Genomic DNA, 18,538 nt, shown 5'->3' with positions numbered 1-18,538 from the left:
GCTCAGTGCTCTTCAAGGCGTGTTTAATTGCCATTTGGGGTCTGGGGTAGTTCTGTGTTCACACTGCAGGACCACCCAGCTTTGTTATGGTCGACGAGAACTGGCTTTCATATGAGACGTGGAAAAGAAAAAAACTTCAAATGATCTTGCCTCCTTAAAACTCTGTCGGCATGGAGTTCATATGTGCTCTTTGTGTTCGCATGGCTTTCCTCCTGGTGTGAGCGCGTGTGTGACTGTGACTGTGTCTGTGTCTGTGTCTGTGTCTGTGTCTGTGTCTGTGTCTGTGTCTGTGTCTGTGTCTGTGTCTGTGTGCGCCCTGCGATGGACTGGGGTCCTGTCCAGGGGTCATCCTGGCTTGACCCTGTATTGGAGGAAGCGGCTGGAAAATGAATGGACTTAAAACTCCACCTCCACATGACCCGAGTAAAGGCTAGGCTTCAGGCCTGATCTCTTTCAGACAGGAGTTTCCGTGCGGCAGTGGAAAGTTACCCTGCCGTGTCCAAGCCTCCTCTCAGAATGGACTCTCTTATGAGGGGATTTTGGTTCCTCAGTTTTAATGAAAATCACCTCCTATGTTTTGATTCCTGTTTCTCAAAAAAAAATGTAATCCTGTCATTTTATAACCAGGAACAATTGGTCATTGCTCAACACGTAATGCATATGTTCACGTTCAACCTTTGTCCGAAAGATTTTTAAGGAATGTTTTCAGCAATCCTTTAAGGTTTTAATATTAACCTGTCTATCTAGATTTGTGTCATTCTTTACCTCCATCAATTCTGACTGCTCATGCATGTCACACTGATTAAAGCTAAGTGGAAATGAAATCCCAAAAAGCACTGTTTACGGTGTCACTACTGCATAAAGTAAAAATGCCACAGAAGCAGATATACAGTTCGGTTATTCTTATCCGCAGGTTGATAACACATGACCGTGCACATGTTTAGTGACAGTAATATTGCTGCCTGGATCACAAGGGCACCCAAACTTTGCTGTTGCGCGTTTCTAGAATACAACTAATTCACAATAAATGTACAATAACCAGATCAAAGTCTTTACCTCTAAATAATTAAGTTTTAATCTGGGCATTTATCTTTTTTGCAGTATCACCGATGTCAGGTGGTTCCGTCGCCATTACCTCATGATGTGAGAGAACACAAATTCAGTGAGGCATGTGATGCGTTGGTGGGTTCCTGCAAACCCCATGGAGACAAGAGCTACAAAACACACCAAGACTGTGAAAGTGCCTAATTGGAGCATGTCAGAAAGCTACCATTTCACTTAAGAGTTTCTGTTCAAGAGTAAAGCATCTCATTTGCGTCCCTGTGTTTTACAGGAGTGCTACTGGCCTGGCTGTCAAACGATGAAGTGGGAAAAAAAAAAAAGATAAAAAACCCGCCTTCCTCTTTATTTCTGAATGGTTTCAGAATCTCTCAGACAATGTCAGCTGAGGAAAATGTCTGACCTGGCACGCTAAATGACCTCGATATTAAGAGAACTACGGTTTACTTCACAGATGGTCTAGCTGTTTGTTCCAAAACACAGTTTTTAGCTTAATTTAATCTTTTTTTAATCATTCAGGTCACATTTAGGTTTTTTAATTATAGAGCACTAATCACAAAGTTCCTACTTTGTTCCTTCCTTATAGTCCCCTTTAATAGTAATCAAGACATGGGAAAACCAAAACCGTATCACTTTCCTCTTTACCCAGTTTTACCAATTCTTCATGCGTTTATCAAGTTCTCTCTAAAAACGTGCTGAAGTTTTTAACTAATCTTTTCCTTACCTGTTATGTTCATTTTCTCTGCGTCTGCTAATTGCTGCTCTTAAAGAACAGTGTTTTGAGAAGGTTCTTCCGCTTGAAAGGAGCTAAGGAGCTACATGAAGTTTGAGTCAGTGAGCTCTTTTTTTGAAAGAAACATAAGGAGGTCTGTGCCTTCTCCCAGTTGAGAGGGAAGCGGTCAAGAGTGTGGATGAAACACACTGAAACAGATGCTGTAGAAGGTAACCTAAAGGACACCAGAGGAAAAGCACATTCTTGTTATAATGCTACGGTGAAATGAACAGATTACCCATAACAACATGTTAAGAACTTTGTGTCTGCACAAGCCAGTGGTTAGCATTGACCCGGCCAGTTAGCAGTTATGAGGAAGCAGGAAAGTTTACACATAATGATTAACTTATAGTTTTTTGTAAATGTACTTTTTCTGCAGGCACTTCAGCTATGGTATTGAAGATGCAAAGTGCCCTTTATTCACTGCCTATTAGGACAACACAGTAAAACTGCCACCATGCAGCATAGTCATGCTATGAAATTCCTGACATTAAAAAGAATCATCTCTGTGTAGGGTTAAAGAAATGCAGAAACACAGGAAATAAAATTAAACTTGCAATTTTCTTAATCAGTCTCTCAAAATATTAAAACAATTTAGGAAGTTTAAACATTACTTTGTGTGTAAAAATTACAAACCCTACTTCAGTCATTTCAACCTCTGATCTCTGTGGTTCCCCTTCTTTTGTAGACTGTGTTAGTGATGTTATCACTTTTTCTGCTCTCTACTTAGAGACACAAAGGAATCTTTGAAAAGCACTTTTCCTACACAAAACGCAATATGATTAAGAAAGAAAAACAAATACAGTCATGTTCGATGAATGGATCTTAGAACAGTAAATAATTTCAAACAAAGAATTGGGTTTGGACCATTATTTGCCTAAATATTAGTTATACAAAAGCACTACACACACTGTTACACATAACTTTTTGTTTGTTTTACTCATCATCTTCCTGAAGGAAAGAAAGGGATCCCCTGGATGAGCTGCAGTACTCGGGTGCTGGGCGTAACCCTGCCTTTCTGGTGTGGATCCCCGAGTCCATGACCATGTCGATGGTTAGTTCAGCTATGGGCTGGCATAGCTGGGCTAGAGAAATAAAAGCCTGTTCTTGGTCACAGCTCCTGAGCCAACGAGCTGCTGGAATGTTTCTTAAACTGATTCTAAGACATGCATGCGAAAAATCTATTATTCAGAAAAGACTGTAATTTCAGTCCAATCTAACATTAACAGTTTCTTACAAAAAAAAGACTTGAGTAAATTTCTACTTTTTGCAAAGGTAAGATTATTGGCCAACCAGACAACCGGGCACAGAGTTAATGGAGTAATTAATGTTTGTTTTTATACGATGGCTGACTTGCGTTTTCTGTCGAAGAGGGTGCTGTGCTTTATATATCCAAAGCACGATATAGCATTATCTTGGCATCATGTGCTCTAGCATAGTGTGTCTGATGAGATGCCATGTTTTTTTGTTTACCATCTATAATGGAATTAAACCAATCCTTTGCCCGCAGTATAACAGCAGAACCATTCCTTTTGGATAAATCACTTAAGAGTTTTGCACAGAAGCACAACGCGATGGGAACCGCGCTGAGCCGTTGCTGGTGGTTAAGGACAGAGCGCTGCGCTGTAAGGAGCTCTGGACTTGCTCTAGAGCGGTAAGTGTCTGCTCAAGGGGCTCCTTCACCAGCCCGCTCACGCGATTCAACACCAGGCTTGAGAGCAAACTGTGCTGGGCATGCTGGGAAATAAAACACTGGAACTACAAAGACCCCATTTTTGAACTCCAGAAACACAAGCAGAGAATACCAATTTGAAGGAAAATTAATACAATTTTTAAAGAAAGTACCTAGGTTTTGTGCTTTCTTCTGCATATTTTCCACAATTCCCCACTACTGCCCTGCCAAGTGCTTTCTGATGCTTCATGAGGGTAACAGCAAGCGGATGTTTGCACTCATTGGAGAAAAGACACTGGAGCAAGTCTTCGTCTTCTGGAAGGATGCTGTAACGTCTGATCAGAAAGTATTTGTGCTGGAATAGCAAGAATGTAAATCTAAGCACAATAAATGAACAGGAACACAAAGACATTGGAATCCAAATCTTCAGAAGATGGATTGTGGACTGCAATGCACATACTGTAGGAATAAATATCAGTGTGTCGGATACAACCCTGTCCCTGGGCCTGTGAGTCACACAGTACAGACGAGCTGGACAACTCCAGCCCTCAAGCTCTGGATTATCACCCCCAAGAAGATATTTCCCATCAAACATGAGAGCCACTCCTTAGTCCCACACTTACAGCAGTGGTTCTGGAGTGGCTCAACAGGCAAAGGCGTTTCCTAGATGGAACATAGGTTGCGTATCACTGGTTCAAATGGTATTAACGGACTGTGCCATTGAGCTCAGATGTGTCCCGAGTGGAAGACTTCCTTGCCTTGCTGTGGGCCAGTGACCTCTGTGACTGGCCAGGCACCTGCAAGATTGTAGTGTCATCAAGAAGAGCCATGCATCTTCTAAGTCTGGCACCTTAACTCTGCTGTTTGTGCTTTACAAATAACAATAATTATAATAAGATTAGAGGGAACAAATAAAAGAGACAGCTTCATGATGGAGATTAAAAAAAATCTAAGCCCACAGGCCAATGTTGTACAAACAGCCTGATGAAAATATTTCACGCTTACAAAAGGATGTAAGGCGGGGGGGATTGAGGGGGTGGTTGCTTTTAGAGATTTAATAACATTTTATCAGTCACAACAGTGTGAGCTGTTAAAAACAAAATTACCCATTACATAAACGAACCTTTCTGCAAAACACAAAAACGGAGATTGCTATCCACAACAAACATTTCAGTACACCGATGCTTCGTTCTCTGAAAAAACGCGCAAATTAAGTCGAAATGCTCAGGCGGCACTTTCTCAGCGGTGCCGACTGATCTCCCTCAGAATCAGGGAACTGAACCGTGTGCTGGTCCTGAGGGGAATGTGGGCTGAGGCCTAGAAGATCCCCGAAGACTCCAGCGCCCACAGACGGGTTCAGGAGTTACCCAATCGGGATGAGACACAACCCTCACAGGATGGATAAGCTACAAAAGGGCTGGCCCAATTCACTGTACAAATAAAGGTCTTTACAATCTGCTGCAGAGGGTCCTGTCCACAAGAGTCAGACTTTCAAGGCCAAAGCACAAGACCTCTATGTTTCTATGTTACGTTGGTGGTCCACTAACTTCGACAGTGTGCGAGATCTAACGCGTCCACGTGCGTGTGCAAAATGTCATCCAAAGGTACAGGACTCATGTCAGACAGCATCTCAGCAATCACACGTTATAAAACAACAATCAGCAGACAAAGCAGACCTCACCAATACAGCGAAAGTGTAAGGAAGATTTATACAGCTGGAGTAAGTAAACTCAATGGCCTTCCAGTCCGGCACAAGGAGGACATTTCCTCTACTCCACCTCCTCTCACGGACTCCATGCTGCAATTATATATTTTTTCGGGTGGCGACAAAAGGTTAATCGTTATTCGGGGGGAAAATTACGCACATTACAAAACAATTTTTTTCCCCATGCTAAATAACCTTAAGGTGAACCGTCATGAAAGCTGATACATGATGTAATTAATTACGGCTTTTTGGCTAATCAGGCAAATGAGGAATTGTCTGCATACTTAAACAAATTTGTACTTAGAAAATGGATTACTCCTAATTACACTGGTAAGGTTGTTAGTTCAGATGTGTTGGGAAGGGGGTTGGTGGTACATGAGAGGCATGAAGATGACAACAGTACATTTTCATGGGCACAAGCTGTTCCTCATTTAATCTGCGCCACAGATAATAAAAAGGCTAAAATTGGAAAACATTTCTGTCGTTGCCACTTTCATTTCTAACATGAAGAGCTCTCTGTGTGGACTTGTGTGTTCAGGTTTGCCTTTCAAGGAGGAGTAATTCAGCAGTTCCCATTGCTGACATCTTTACACAAGTGTCTCAGTGCGCAGAAGGACTACTCTAAAAAACAGACACCAAAGCCACACGGATTCATTGGAACTGACAGAAAGCATTCATCCCGTTCAGGATATCTGTGAGACTGCACCCCGAACTGTGCAAGACTCTGAAACCATAATTGCAGAGGAAAATTAGATCGTTTTGACATGGCCTGTCTGCTGCTCAAAACAAAGTATTCTGGGGGGAAAAAAAGCGTGAACATAACAATTGTCTTTTAGGACAATGAAACTCCTGGCAAGGAAACAAAGCCTGAAATAATGATTTAATGCTTGGTAATTTACTTGTACTATTATTATTACACTGGTGTTTCATTGTCTGTATCAGTGCCATTGCAAGTTTCCTATGCTACAATAATGTATAGTATACTAGAATAAACCAGGCCTATACCTCTCTCCTCCGCAGCGCAGCCCTTGATGTTTATAATTGTTCGTCTGTGGGGATCTGTGTACAGTGCAATCAAGATTCTTCAAGTGTTGCAGGGTTACAGAGTTAACATCCCCATTTTTCAACTGGTCGCTTCTGTCACTCAACACCCAGCAGGGCTAAAGTTCACATCTTTTTGGCAGAGCTCCTTCGTTTTTTTCTGGCAGAGGAAAGGGCAACCAGTGTTCAGGTTTGGAAGCAAGGGATATGACCTCACTTCCTGTTTCCCGAAGCCATCTTCCTCCTTCACTGTTCTGCTTAGTAATCACACAGTAGTTGTGAGAGATCCAGTAGTAGGCCTACATCTTACTAAACAGCAATGGAATGTTATGGGAATCAAGCCAGAACTGTATTGTAGTGCAGGAGATTTACATGGGTGGGAACAGAAGAACGAATCCGAGATTCTGTTATACCACTGCCTTTTATTTAATCACTTAGTATTTCAGTTTTATTTGGGTGACGTTCCCCGACTAAAATTCCTAGCACCTTTGAAGCCAAGGATTTTGTGTTATTTCTTAAGTCCCTACGATTTATCAAAAAGATCAAGTTCTAGCATTTTTAAGAACATGATTACACTCACTCCACATTGTGATAAACAAAGCAAAGCTCTTTGTAAGCCTTATTTACATTAGCATGGATTTGGCAGGCTGAAGGAACAGCTCAACATGTGATGTGTTCACTTTACATCTCAAAACCTTTAATTTGAGCAGCTAGATTAGCGGAACAGGCAGCACAGATTGTTTTGAATTTGCTGTTTAATATAGCAAGTCAAGAAAGGTGTGACAAAGCCAGTGAGATCATGTGATGTCACAGTCCCTACACATGGTTATTTGTATTAGTACTAGTTTTTATGTCTTTTTGAGAAAGAGATTTGAGAAAGAACATTACAAAATGCAAAAAAGTAAAAAAAAGTTAACAACCTTTTAAATCCTAAGCATTTTGCAATAATACATACATTTTTACAATACCAAAAAGCAAATGTCTGCTTTAGAATACAGTAATAACTATATTTCTTCCATAAATAAGAGAATGTGTTGGATTCTTTTTTTGGATACTGACCAAAAAACGCCTGTCATAATTTCTCAACTTATTCTCAATGACACAGATGCCCTCTTCTTGAACAGAGAAAGTTCAAATCATGCAGTTTGTCTTTGTAAAATTCAGCTTCTAATCAACTACTAAAGTGTCTATCCCTCATCAGGGAATCATTTAATTTTAATACATGGTCCCAATATAAACAATTTCTTCCAACTTTCTTATGCAAAACTGTAAATAGTTTGAAGAAAGACTACAAGCCCTCAGAAAGAAAAAAAACTTAAAACTAAACTAAAAACATTAAAACTGAAAGTATTTAATGATACAACTGTGATAATAATAATAATTGCTTACACTTATATAGCGCTTTTCTGGACACTCCACTCAAAGCGCTTTACAGGTAACTCCTCTTCCACCACCCCCAGTGTGCAGCCCCACCTGGATGATGCGACAGCAGCCATAGTGCGCCAGTACTCTCCCCACACACCAGCTCTCAGTGGGGAGGAGAACAGAGTGATGAAGCCAGTTCATAGTGGGGCCATGATTGGTAAAGGCCAATGGGAAATTCAGCCAGGACACCGGGGTTACACCCCTACAGAACTCTTTTTTAGAAATGCCCTGGGATTTTTAATGACCACAGAGAGTCAGGACCTGGGTTTTATGTCTCATCCGAAGGACGGTGCCTTTTTTACAGTATAGTGTCCCCGTCACTATACTGGGGCATTAGGACCCACATGGACTGCAGGGTGAGCGCCCCCTGCTGGCCCCACTAACACCTCTTTCAGCAGCAACCTTAGTTTTTCCCAGGAGGTCTCCCATCCAGGTACTGACCAGGCTCACACCTGCTGAGCTTCAGGGGGCTGCCAGTGGTGAATTGCAGGGTGACATGGCTGCTGGCACAGCCAGCACTGGTTAGAATAGCACAGCTGTGGTGCATCATAAATCAAACCCAGTGTCTCAAGTTTCCTGGTAGACTGTGAGTTTTGCAGGAGAGGTGCTTTTTATTCCCTGTGCAGACAACCTGAGAAAGCATGGCCACTAGTGTGAACACAGGACTGAAGACCTCTGTGCGTCAGCTGGGCTTAATGTGCAATGAGGAGCTTTTCACAGAATGCAGGGAGTCTGGAGTGTTGTTGCCCCAAACAAGCCTGCTTCAGGCCCCGGCTCTACACCTAACATTAAAACGGCATTTCTTTTCATCACACGGCAGCCAGTCAAATGATTTCCAGTCATCCCAGAAACACTGAGCCAATTTGACGCACACCCAGTTTTACTTGGCATTTCTGCTGTAATGTATTGCGAGATGGCCTGTGAAATAAACAAGTCAGGCGCTGAGTCTTGCTGCACTCCATCCCCATACCATGAAGGGCTGAGTGAGCCCAGAGTGCACCACTAGCAAAGAGAATGAGGGGCTCATGCTGCCTGCCCTTTTGGGTGTTCTACAGTAAAGCAATATGCAGACTCTATACATGAAGTACATGGTATGGCACTGACGAACAGACCACTCTCCTGCAAGAGCTCCAGACCCACTGCTGAAATATTACGGTATGTTTTTTTTTTCTCGTTGGTTTTCCAGGGTTTAGTTCAACCTTGCATCGAAGACTTGCTGTCAGATTTGCTTAAGACCTTTATTTTTCAATGGTATTTACACTCTGTAGGCTATGCTGCATTTCCAAACAAATTTCATGCACTGTTATGAAAGCTTTTAATTACAAATGCACGTAACTGACCTCTTTTTGGACTTGGTTTCTACAACAATACGTTATTGGAAGCAATAGTCTTAATTCTAATAATATGAGATATTCTGGTAAAAGTACAGGAAGAGCTATTTGAATATTCATTTAGATCGACTAATTAAAACTGAATAATAACGTGTCATAACAGGGCACAGTGTTTAACGCAACACTTAAAAAAATATAGCATTTTGAAATTTCATTATCTTTATTCAAATGCAAGAGTTACCTACACGGCTCTTTCATCATAAAATAGAGATTTGTTCAATGCCCATATCCGCCAAATGATCACTCTGGATGCTTCAAAACCATAACCCCCTGGAAACGAAAACGTGCAATGTTTGCATTCTGTCACAGACATTAGCAGGAGTAGAGCTCAGGGAAAACAGGTTGATACTGGTTTATTTTCACACATTAACCAAATGGCCGGTCACTACAGTACATCAAAATCAGGAAGTTGATCTATGAATGATTTACTCTTATATACTAGGAACTACCCACTCTCTCTCTCCCCCCCCCACTTCCCTACCAACTAATCCCCAAACACTATGAGGCAGCCATCTCATCTTAGATTCCAGTCTTCAAAGATGCCACGGAGGTCAGATCAGCGCTTTAATAAGAGTTCTGACATTCAGTGAAACTGTAAAGGTGCAGGGGAGTGCCCAGTCTAGGTTTATCCCCGTCTTCACTACACTGGAATGCTGAGCCTGAATACCGCCTCACCCTGCAACCCCCTGCTTCCTACAAAGGGACCAAAAAAATGAAAAATGCCCCCCTCTTCCATCGTCTGCCCTGCTGGGCTTCTACATATAGGCGCGATGTCAAGTAAAAATGTCATATATTCAAAATAATAATGTCAAATAACGTCACAGGTCGACAATAACACAGGCAGCTCCTGCGAGGGGTGCAACTATGAAAGAACTGGATTTGTTCTCACTGGGATAAAAGGCCATTTTACAAATAAACTAGAATACAAAAATGTATACAGGAACAAAAGGCAATTATTTATGAAATTCTTTCTTCAGTTCCTTACTTCTTCTTGTGTAAGGGTATCTTTAACGTTTATAATGTGATACCAGGCTATCATTAAATTCGGTTTCTCTTAGTGAATTTCAAACGATATGACAAACCTAAAACTAATAATACAACCCCATAGCTACTATAATGCTGCATTAACTGCATTAAAATGCACTGTCAGACAATCCATAATCCTGTTTAATACTTATTGGCTTTTCAATGTATTTCACTGTTCACACAATTCTTCACTTTGTATGCAAAGAATTTCAGTTCTTTTCTCAAAAATTGCAGAAAAAAAGACTTGAATTAGAAAGTTGGAACACCGTGAGTTATTTGATAGTCAAACAAAAAATATGATGAACAGAAACACTATGTGTATACATGGTTTCAAACGAAATACAAATGCATATACTGTGTGACTTAGAAAAGATATATATATATGAATATATATATATATTTTTAAGGGCCCAGATCTAAATCTACGTCAATTTGTAATTAAACTAAGTTAAACAGAAAAATAGGTCAACAATATTTTACTTTATGCAAGGCAAAAAGTGTTTCATAACTCACCGAACCAACTGCCTTTTCAATTCTTAAGGTGTAATGGTTTATTTGTGTGCACATACACACAGAACCTTTTTAAGAAGGTAACCATCACCAGCAAAAATACTGACGCTTCTGAACCCATTTATTTATTTCATTGCATTGTAACAAGTGAGGAGTTAAGTTCTGTGCCTTCTAAAATTAACCCCCTCTCCCCCTGACAACAAACTGCTTTCTTACCTTTCTGGCGGATGATGGAAACAAATGGGAAATGACTTTAAATCACTTTCATCTCCCCTCCTGCGAGAAAGGGGGATAATATGTAAATGTGCTGTTCCAGCAACACACTCAGACAGTCACCACTCATGCAGAAATGCAGACGATTTGAGAAAATGACCAAGACCTACCAATAGTGATCAAAGTAATGTTAGTTTCACCTCGTTGTTCCAAGGGTGTTTTTAGCCTGGTTTGGTGATCCACAAGGGGTCAAAGGTCAAACCTCAGACTGACAGGTCATCCCAAAGGAACTATATTTCTGAGGTCGGAAAACAGGAAAACTAACGAGACGGTCCAACTTGTGCAAAGTCCAAGACCGCCCAACAGAATCAAATATTTCCTTAGTTTGCTCAGGGCCGAAAAAGCTAGAATGCTGATTCCAGGAAAAATATAATTTAGCTGGCAGGGAGATAGCAGTGAACTGTGAGGTACCTGGTACTTAAGCAAATTTGCATACAAATATGTAGTTAGAAAATTTGCTTATAAAATATTCTTGGGAAGAAATTTGGTTACTAACACTATATAGACGTAATGTGAGACAAGTAGTTTTCTGGATATAAAGAAAATTATTTTTTTACAATAATATACACACCCATATTTCGTATTATATGTTTTTATTTTCTTTGCTTACTACGATCAAAGTCATGTTCAATGCTGTACAGCTAGAAAAGTCCAGGCTTTATCAATTTAATAAAAGTCTGACAATTAATTTCTACAAGCCTTCTGCATTAAATGGACTCTATATTACATAGGCTATTGAAAAGCAGTAGTTTTTAAGCGACTGTTTTTAATAAACAAAAGCTTCATATAATATTTCAAATTAAATTACTCAAAATAAAGATCTTAAAGTCTGGTTTCAAAATCCTACAAATGCAAACATACGTACTGTATATACATAAACTACTGAAAGAAATTAACAGGGTGTACATTTAGGATTGAAAAGGGAAGCACTTTCTTTACACAAAAAGTAGGAGGTGGCTGGATCAAGCTACCCTGCTATATTACGGAATTAGTTTCTTTGGGGTCAGAGACAGATTTAGTACCAGCCTCACAAGCAAACAAGATGGGCCTAACAGACCTCCTCTTGCTTGCAGCCCTTGGTGTTCTTAGGGCATTCTAACCACAAACTTCACAGGCAAGGTGATGAAATAAACAACACTTTTTAACTCAGAAACTGGTCCATCTGGAGACATAAAAATACAGGCCAGAAAGCCCAGGTTTTCAGATGATACCCTGGCGCTAAGTTTTAATGATCAAAGCTGGTTCTGCGTGCTTCTGCTCTGCAAGTAGGAGGAGTATTACAGGAATTTCGTCTCCACAGAAACCAAAGTAATCAAATTCAGGAACCTGTTGTCTAAAAAATGGCAGGGATGCATGAGAAGAATAAGCCTTGATGTTACGCAGACAGTACAGTAATCTGCCCATCATATACAAAATTCTCAGCAACAAAGATGCTTGATAAACAAATTCAAAAGAAAAAGTGGAATATAGCGCTTAGTGCAAAGGTTTCATACAGGAATTATCAAACACATTGACAGCATTAGTTGTTTTGTTCGTGGGATGAAGGGTGTTGCACTATTGCTTTGTTAAACGTACTGATCAGACTCACACTGCAGTTTCACTCAACACTGAACAATTTTTCACTTTATTGAAACCTCCGATTCAATTAGATCTTTCACTAAAAGTGCAGGATTTTCTCTCCCTAGTGTGTAGAGCTAGGCGAGCTGCTCTTCACCCTAGTTTAAAAGGCTGGTTTGGAACTGAGAAGCCACTGACATTCAGCGTGTCAAAAAGCAGCTTAGATGTACCAGGAAATTTGATCAAAATGGATTCTATAGCAATGGGACACATTCGGAATTTCTTTCAGACGGTGAATTAAAAGTTTCTCATAACAGAGGTCAGAAGGTTTATTGCTCACCTCTACTGACGAAGTGGTGAGCAATGTGTTTGAAACACCATGACAATAGTGTGCACTCAGTGTGCACTGTTACACAAACACTCATCATCAAATGCTCTCCGATACACAAAAGTTCTGGTAAGCAAGCCCAAAAGGTTAATTAAGACAGCTGACAAAGACGCTTAATGACTGCATCCAGAAGGACACTAAAGCTTTCAGAAAGGAATTTGAATCAATGGCCACAAATGAAGTCAAATTCAATTCTGGTATTCTGCTAAAGTACAAACTGATTCATATTAAGAGAGGGAGAAAATGGCACAATTTCAGCAGGAAATACCTATCTCCATAAAAGCATGTTGTGAACATTCACCTTACTGATTTTATAATTTTTTAAACCTGATACCCAAAGAATGCCAGTTGGTTTGCTCATCAGACCTTCATTTCGGTGGGCAAAGACTCGGTTTAAAGAACGTGTTTTGTTTTAATCAGCAAGCCTTTGAAAAGTCTAGAAATACATACCATGAGCCTTGGGAATACAGAACTCAGTGCAAGAGATAAACCCTTAGAAACCCCTGACTGGTGAGAAGTCACCTCCTAAGAGAACAAGGCATGCATAAGTTAAAGTTGAGGGAAAAGTTCAATCCTTGCTTGCTGCTGCTGACACATGCTGGAGAGGCTGTAGAAAGGTGTGAAAGTTATTGCTCTTATTAATAATTATTGCAATTAGAATGTTAATTCAGTGTTTCCATTCCTGTAATTATGCTATTTTTTAATTCACAAGAATAATACAGCACAAAGAAATCCCAGCTTCATGAAGAACATTTAAAAATGTACATTAATCACAAAAATCAGACATGCAAGTGCTAGAATTCCTTTGCACTGCTGCATTGTTTTGCAAAATAACCTTTGCTGGATATCACTGCACTCGGGAAAGGTAACCTAAATGTGCTACTCAGAAATATCAATAGCATACTTTTAAACCTCGGGTCCCATAACTCTGATTAGGTTTCACTGTTCCAGTTCACAAACCAGGGAACCATCGCTTTTGTTTAATTATTTTGCAAATATATAGCCTAAGCAACTCTCTTGAACATCTGAGAGATTCCCCACTATGTTAAACAGTTAAAGACAGACAGAATGGAAGGCAGGCTCTTTTAAAACTACCACACTAAAGAGAGCAGCTGATAATGTTTGACCTTCTTTTGTGAAAGATGCAGTCTTTCCTTTCCTTTGTGATTCTCTGGATGGCAATGTGCTGGTAAAGGTTAAAAGAACCCGGCGCATAAATGTGTTTAAACTAATTGAAATACTAAACAAATAGAGCCTAAACACAATAGGTGTCTGTGGTCCCATCTGGAAGGTGCCAGCCCCAGAGCTCTGACCGATTCCTATAAGGGACATGTTCTGACTTTCACACTACGAGTAAGGAGCATGCTGTGTTGACTCGATGAAAAGTAGCTTCACATAACGCTGGTGTGGAGAACTGGCCTTTGACCAGTATATGTGCCACAATGCTGTCAAGGTGGACAAGCTTATGGTGAGCTCAGTTAAAACTTTGGTACTGAGTGTGTTTCCATCTCCTCACTCAACACATATCTGAGCACAATACTAAAACTCTGAGCCTATTTTTGAAATGTACACTGTACCTTAGCTCAATGCTGTCGTGCCATGATACAGACATGCCATAAAAATCAACAACAGAGCTTAAATAGGGGCCGAACACAACAACCACAGGAGATGTAAACAAAGGCATGAACTACAATTACACAAAAATAAAACTCAGAGTTTGTGAGAAAGCTAAAAAATCAATTTTTAAAATAGTTTGGCAACCTTGCCTATAGGTTTTAACACAATATCAAAATCACTCTTCTGTGTTTATTAGTGATGGGGATAAAGATATCTTATGACAGGGCCAGAGGCCAAAAGGGGTCAGCTTTGAGTAGCTCTGTCACCTGACAGTTTCTGCCACTGGCAAACATTTCTGGAATTTATTTGTTTAAATCAAAACAGGTGAGGTCAACAGGTGATTGACTGCATATGATCCATATGTATCTGTCAATACAGTGCTGAGCAGTACTGATTTAGGCCACCATGAAAAGTACATTCAGAAGAAGAAAAAAGAAACTCTCTTCACTCCTAATGAGATTTCAGGTCATAGAGAAAACTGAGAAGAAGTGAAGTGTTTTTAAATGAGCCTAATATTTCACAGCACCTGGGTCTGAAACCGGGAATACGTCTACTCAAATGTCAAGAGTGCGCTATAGTCTCTCCAAAACTGCGAGCGCTCAGCTTCCCTTATTTGCATGAGGTTTTGTATTCCATGATGAATATTTCTTTCAGACCCGGCCATCTTGGAAAGACTTTAAGACACATATGCTAAGCTCCTTAGAAAAAAAAAAAATATAATATTATTTTATATGAAGAGAAACGCACTGCAAAACTGCCAGCTACCACCACAGCCAGTGACGGTCTTTCTGGATTGAAAGGACGCTCCGGTACTTACTGTACCTTCCCCTGTCTGCATGTCCCAAGACTGATCCTTCTCGTTCCCGCCACTCTGCTGTACAACAAACTCTGCTGTACTCCAGGGAGCTGATGTCTTCGGTAAAAGAGACAGTGTACTAGAGGAGCTAAGAAGCTTTTGATGAAATCAGGAAATTGGCGCTCTCTTATGGCTGCAGCATCTCTTCTATAGGGCTGTCTCAACAAACTGGTTTGTGATTTAAAAACATAACCTCCCTCTAATGAACATAGTCCTCCTCACGCAGTGGGTGCCCAAACCCCACCATACCAAAGTGAAGAAAATAAAATCATCTTAACATCTTAACATCCAGGGTCTCACAGTGTCTCACAGGCTATGTGGGGTCCCAGAATGAAAACACATCCCTGTCTGCATGTACTGTACATGACAGCAAAACGGATAGTCAAAGGTCAGCAGAGGTGCTCACATCACTTAAGGCTGCATGTGAGTAATGCGGTTGAAACAAATACAAAGACTAACCACACAAGATTTTGAATAACAAAAATACATCGTCAAGATCCTATTTTTTTCATCAGTCATTTAGGTTTCTAAATGTGGTGTTCAAGTGGAAAAAAACCCCAACTAAGATACCTGCCTTGTCAAAGTCACATCATATGAAACAATGTTAAGCAGAACTATATTAAATGTTAAGACGTCCACCAGCTGAACTCGGTTAAAAAATTAAAAGCAGAGATTTAGTTGCAAGACTGTATTATTTAAAAATGCAGTGCAGTGTTGTATGAAATACAACTTTCTACTTTTCTGTTGCTGTTTGCCGAAAATTCATTTTAAACCTAACAAAAGAAAACAGCTTATGAGAATTTGTAAATTCTCCCATGGAAGATAAAATCCAATACTTACATTTTTTGGCCTAGTTTGTTTGTAAGCATAAAATTGGCATAGCAAGTGGTCAGCAAAAGAACTTGAATACTTCAACTATATTAGTAAAACAAAAACTAAACAGCTTAGATGGAAAAACAAAGAGGGGGAAAAAACAAGACTTGTTTAAAATCCAGAAATCAAGCTGGGTTCACAGCAGCACAGTAATGAGAGCACTTCTGACAGACAGAAGCACGTAGAATCAGACCTGTTCTGAAATATTCAGGGAGAGTTTCAAAGCTGAAAAAGACGGTTAAAATGTAAAGGTGGAAAAATAGCGAGAGATAACACGGATATGAGAACAGAAACAACAAAAACGGAGACGTGAACAACTTTTTACTCGATCACTGTTTTGGAGTACTAGCTGGGACAGGTTTTGCACAGAAGCAGGAGTCTTTGCTAGCGATCCTGGGATTGAATGTTGCGAAAGACATGTCTCTGTTTCAGATCCTTCCCCAGCATGCAATTCTTACTTCTCAAATCAGTGAATCCTGATGACTGATTCTGTTCTAACCTAATTGTTAAATGATGCAGAATGACTTCATCACCAGCGGAAGACACAAGAGGAAACCCGCCTTCTCACTCAACTCTGCGGATGCAGACGACTGATTCGCTCTCCCCGATGTCACTCATGGGGACGCTGGATGTTCATTACCCAGCTGAGGGAGGCTGGTTAATTTTTTAAACCCTTCAAAGGCCCAAAATGGAAAGATTTCTGCCTTCCAGCACAAACCTTATCTAGATCCTGATGTGGTTGTTTTTTTATCATTGCCATCTTTCAAGGGTATAAGCTTTAAAAATAAAACTGATATCAAATCATCATGTGCAAAGAAGTTTGGATCCAAAATGGAGTAGATACTATATATATATGGTTGTATTCTTTATCTAACTGAAGGATACACAGCAATAGGTTCTCACACATGCTACTTCTTCAATAATTCACTCTTTTAAAGCCTGCAAAAAGGCTTCAGCCTCATAATGGTTTCTTCATTCTCAAGGATAGTAAAGTAGTTCTGAAACCAGACACCGGAGACAATTGTAACTCACTTCAAAAGCTTTATATCGCTTTATACTGGATAGGTTGGCTACACTCTATCGTAGCTACAGGATTGCTCTGACCTTTCAACGTTTATATATTCCAACTACAGGAGAAAAACTCTCCCACTAAAACGGAATAAAGGAATTCCACATTAAGAAAAGTCCAGTCAAAACATCTGGCCTTGACACTGTCTTATATACTGATTAGTGATACCAACATAGCACAAAGCTTAACTAAAATGGGGCCACAGGCTGAATTTGTTCACTGGCCTCCAGCCTGATGTTTCCCTGAAAGTCTCTAAAGTCTTTTATAAAAATGGCTCGAATATTAACGCACGCTTGTGCAAAGGACAAATTATAGTCCTAGATTAGTTACCAAATGTTTTAATGCCATCTATTTGTTATCTTTCGTCATTGTACCACACACCATCTGCTGCACATGCATACAATTTAATATCCATTTCTAAATTTGGAAGGGTAAACAAAACTCCTCATGATTGTCTTTGCGATTCCCATCCTCTACGGGGCCGGAGACGTGAATGGAGTTAACCAGGTGGTATGGAACACACACTGTTCGATGGCTCCACGCTCTCAACATCAAGTTAGAGAGTCAGTGATTTAACCTGTCATGCCTCATACCCCTGACTTTCTCTTAAGGCTTGGATATCTCAGCACTCATCTAAGATTTTACTATGGTCACGTTTTATTGTATTTCAGTAAAAGCCCTCGTCTTTTGCCCCCCTCTTGTTTGGTCAATTTCCCTGAATTAACCTGGGGAGAACAAGGATCATCAGATTGTTGGATAGGCAATTCTGGGGAAAAAAAGGTTCTCAACCTTAATAATTCAAGCTGTTTAAAGTATCTTTTACAAAAATCATAACTTAACAATGCAGAAACTGAGGCTGTCGTTTACGTATCATTTTGTTTATTTGGAAAAAAAACAACATGAGATCATTGTTTTAAAGAATAATAAAAAAAATTAGATTTCCATATTATGTTATATGATGAAGAAAAGAGTTTTGGTGCTGAATAAAAATCTCTCCCCCTGTAAATTAGACCTAAAAGCTTGTCAGGCTCCATTTGCCTCATCTACGTTAATCAAAACTGTCTCCATTAATTAGTACAGACCTTGCCAAATGAAAAAATCACGCCAGTTGTTTGAAATCTAGAAAAGAGTGCTTACGTTACCTTAAACAGATGATGACAATAATAAAAATATTCCATTCCATATTTATACATTATATAACGTTTGAAATGTTTGCCACAGTTATGCGCTGTTCCTGGCTTGGTCATGATGAGAAATAAGTGACATGTGATTCTCAGTCACCAGGAGATGAAGCCCCAGATCTG

General features: G+C 40.0%; 1 protein-coding gene across 14 annotated transcripts in view; it reads right to left on the bottom strand.

The window, feature by feature from the left end:
• zbtb20 (zinc finger and BTB domain containing 20) overlaps positions 1-18,538 on the bottom strand; it is a 138,423-nt gene that overhangs the window by 104,747 nt on the left and 15,138 nt on the right. For 7 of the 14 annotated variants that reach the window (XM_088638508.1, XM_088638511.1, XM_088638516.1 and 4 more), the window contains one exon: positions 10,818-10,877. The exons of 5 other annotated variants lie outside the window; for them this stretch is intronic. The gene's annotated coding sequence lies outside the window, so the exon portion shown is untranslated. Of the gene's footprint in view, positions 1-10,817; positions 10,878-13,269; positions 13,288-18,538 lie in introns of those variants that run through there. 2 more of the 14 variants (XM_088638512.1, XM_088638509.1) reach the window with 2 other exon arrangements.

Source organism: Lepisosteus platostomus, chromosome 7 (genome assembly GCF_059453375.1).
Source record: "Lepisosteus platostomus isolate fLepPlt1 chromosome 7, fLepPlt1.hap1, whole genome shotgun sequence".
In the NCBI taxonomy this organism is placed as follows: Eukaryota; Metazoa; Chordata; class Actinopteri; order Semionotiformes; family Lepisosteidae; genus Lepisosteus; species Lepisosteus platostomus.
The sequence above is the reverse complement of the archived record's forward strand: the minus strand, read 5'-3'. Positions and strand labels throughout refer to the sequence as shown.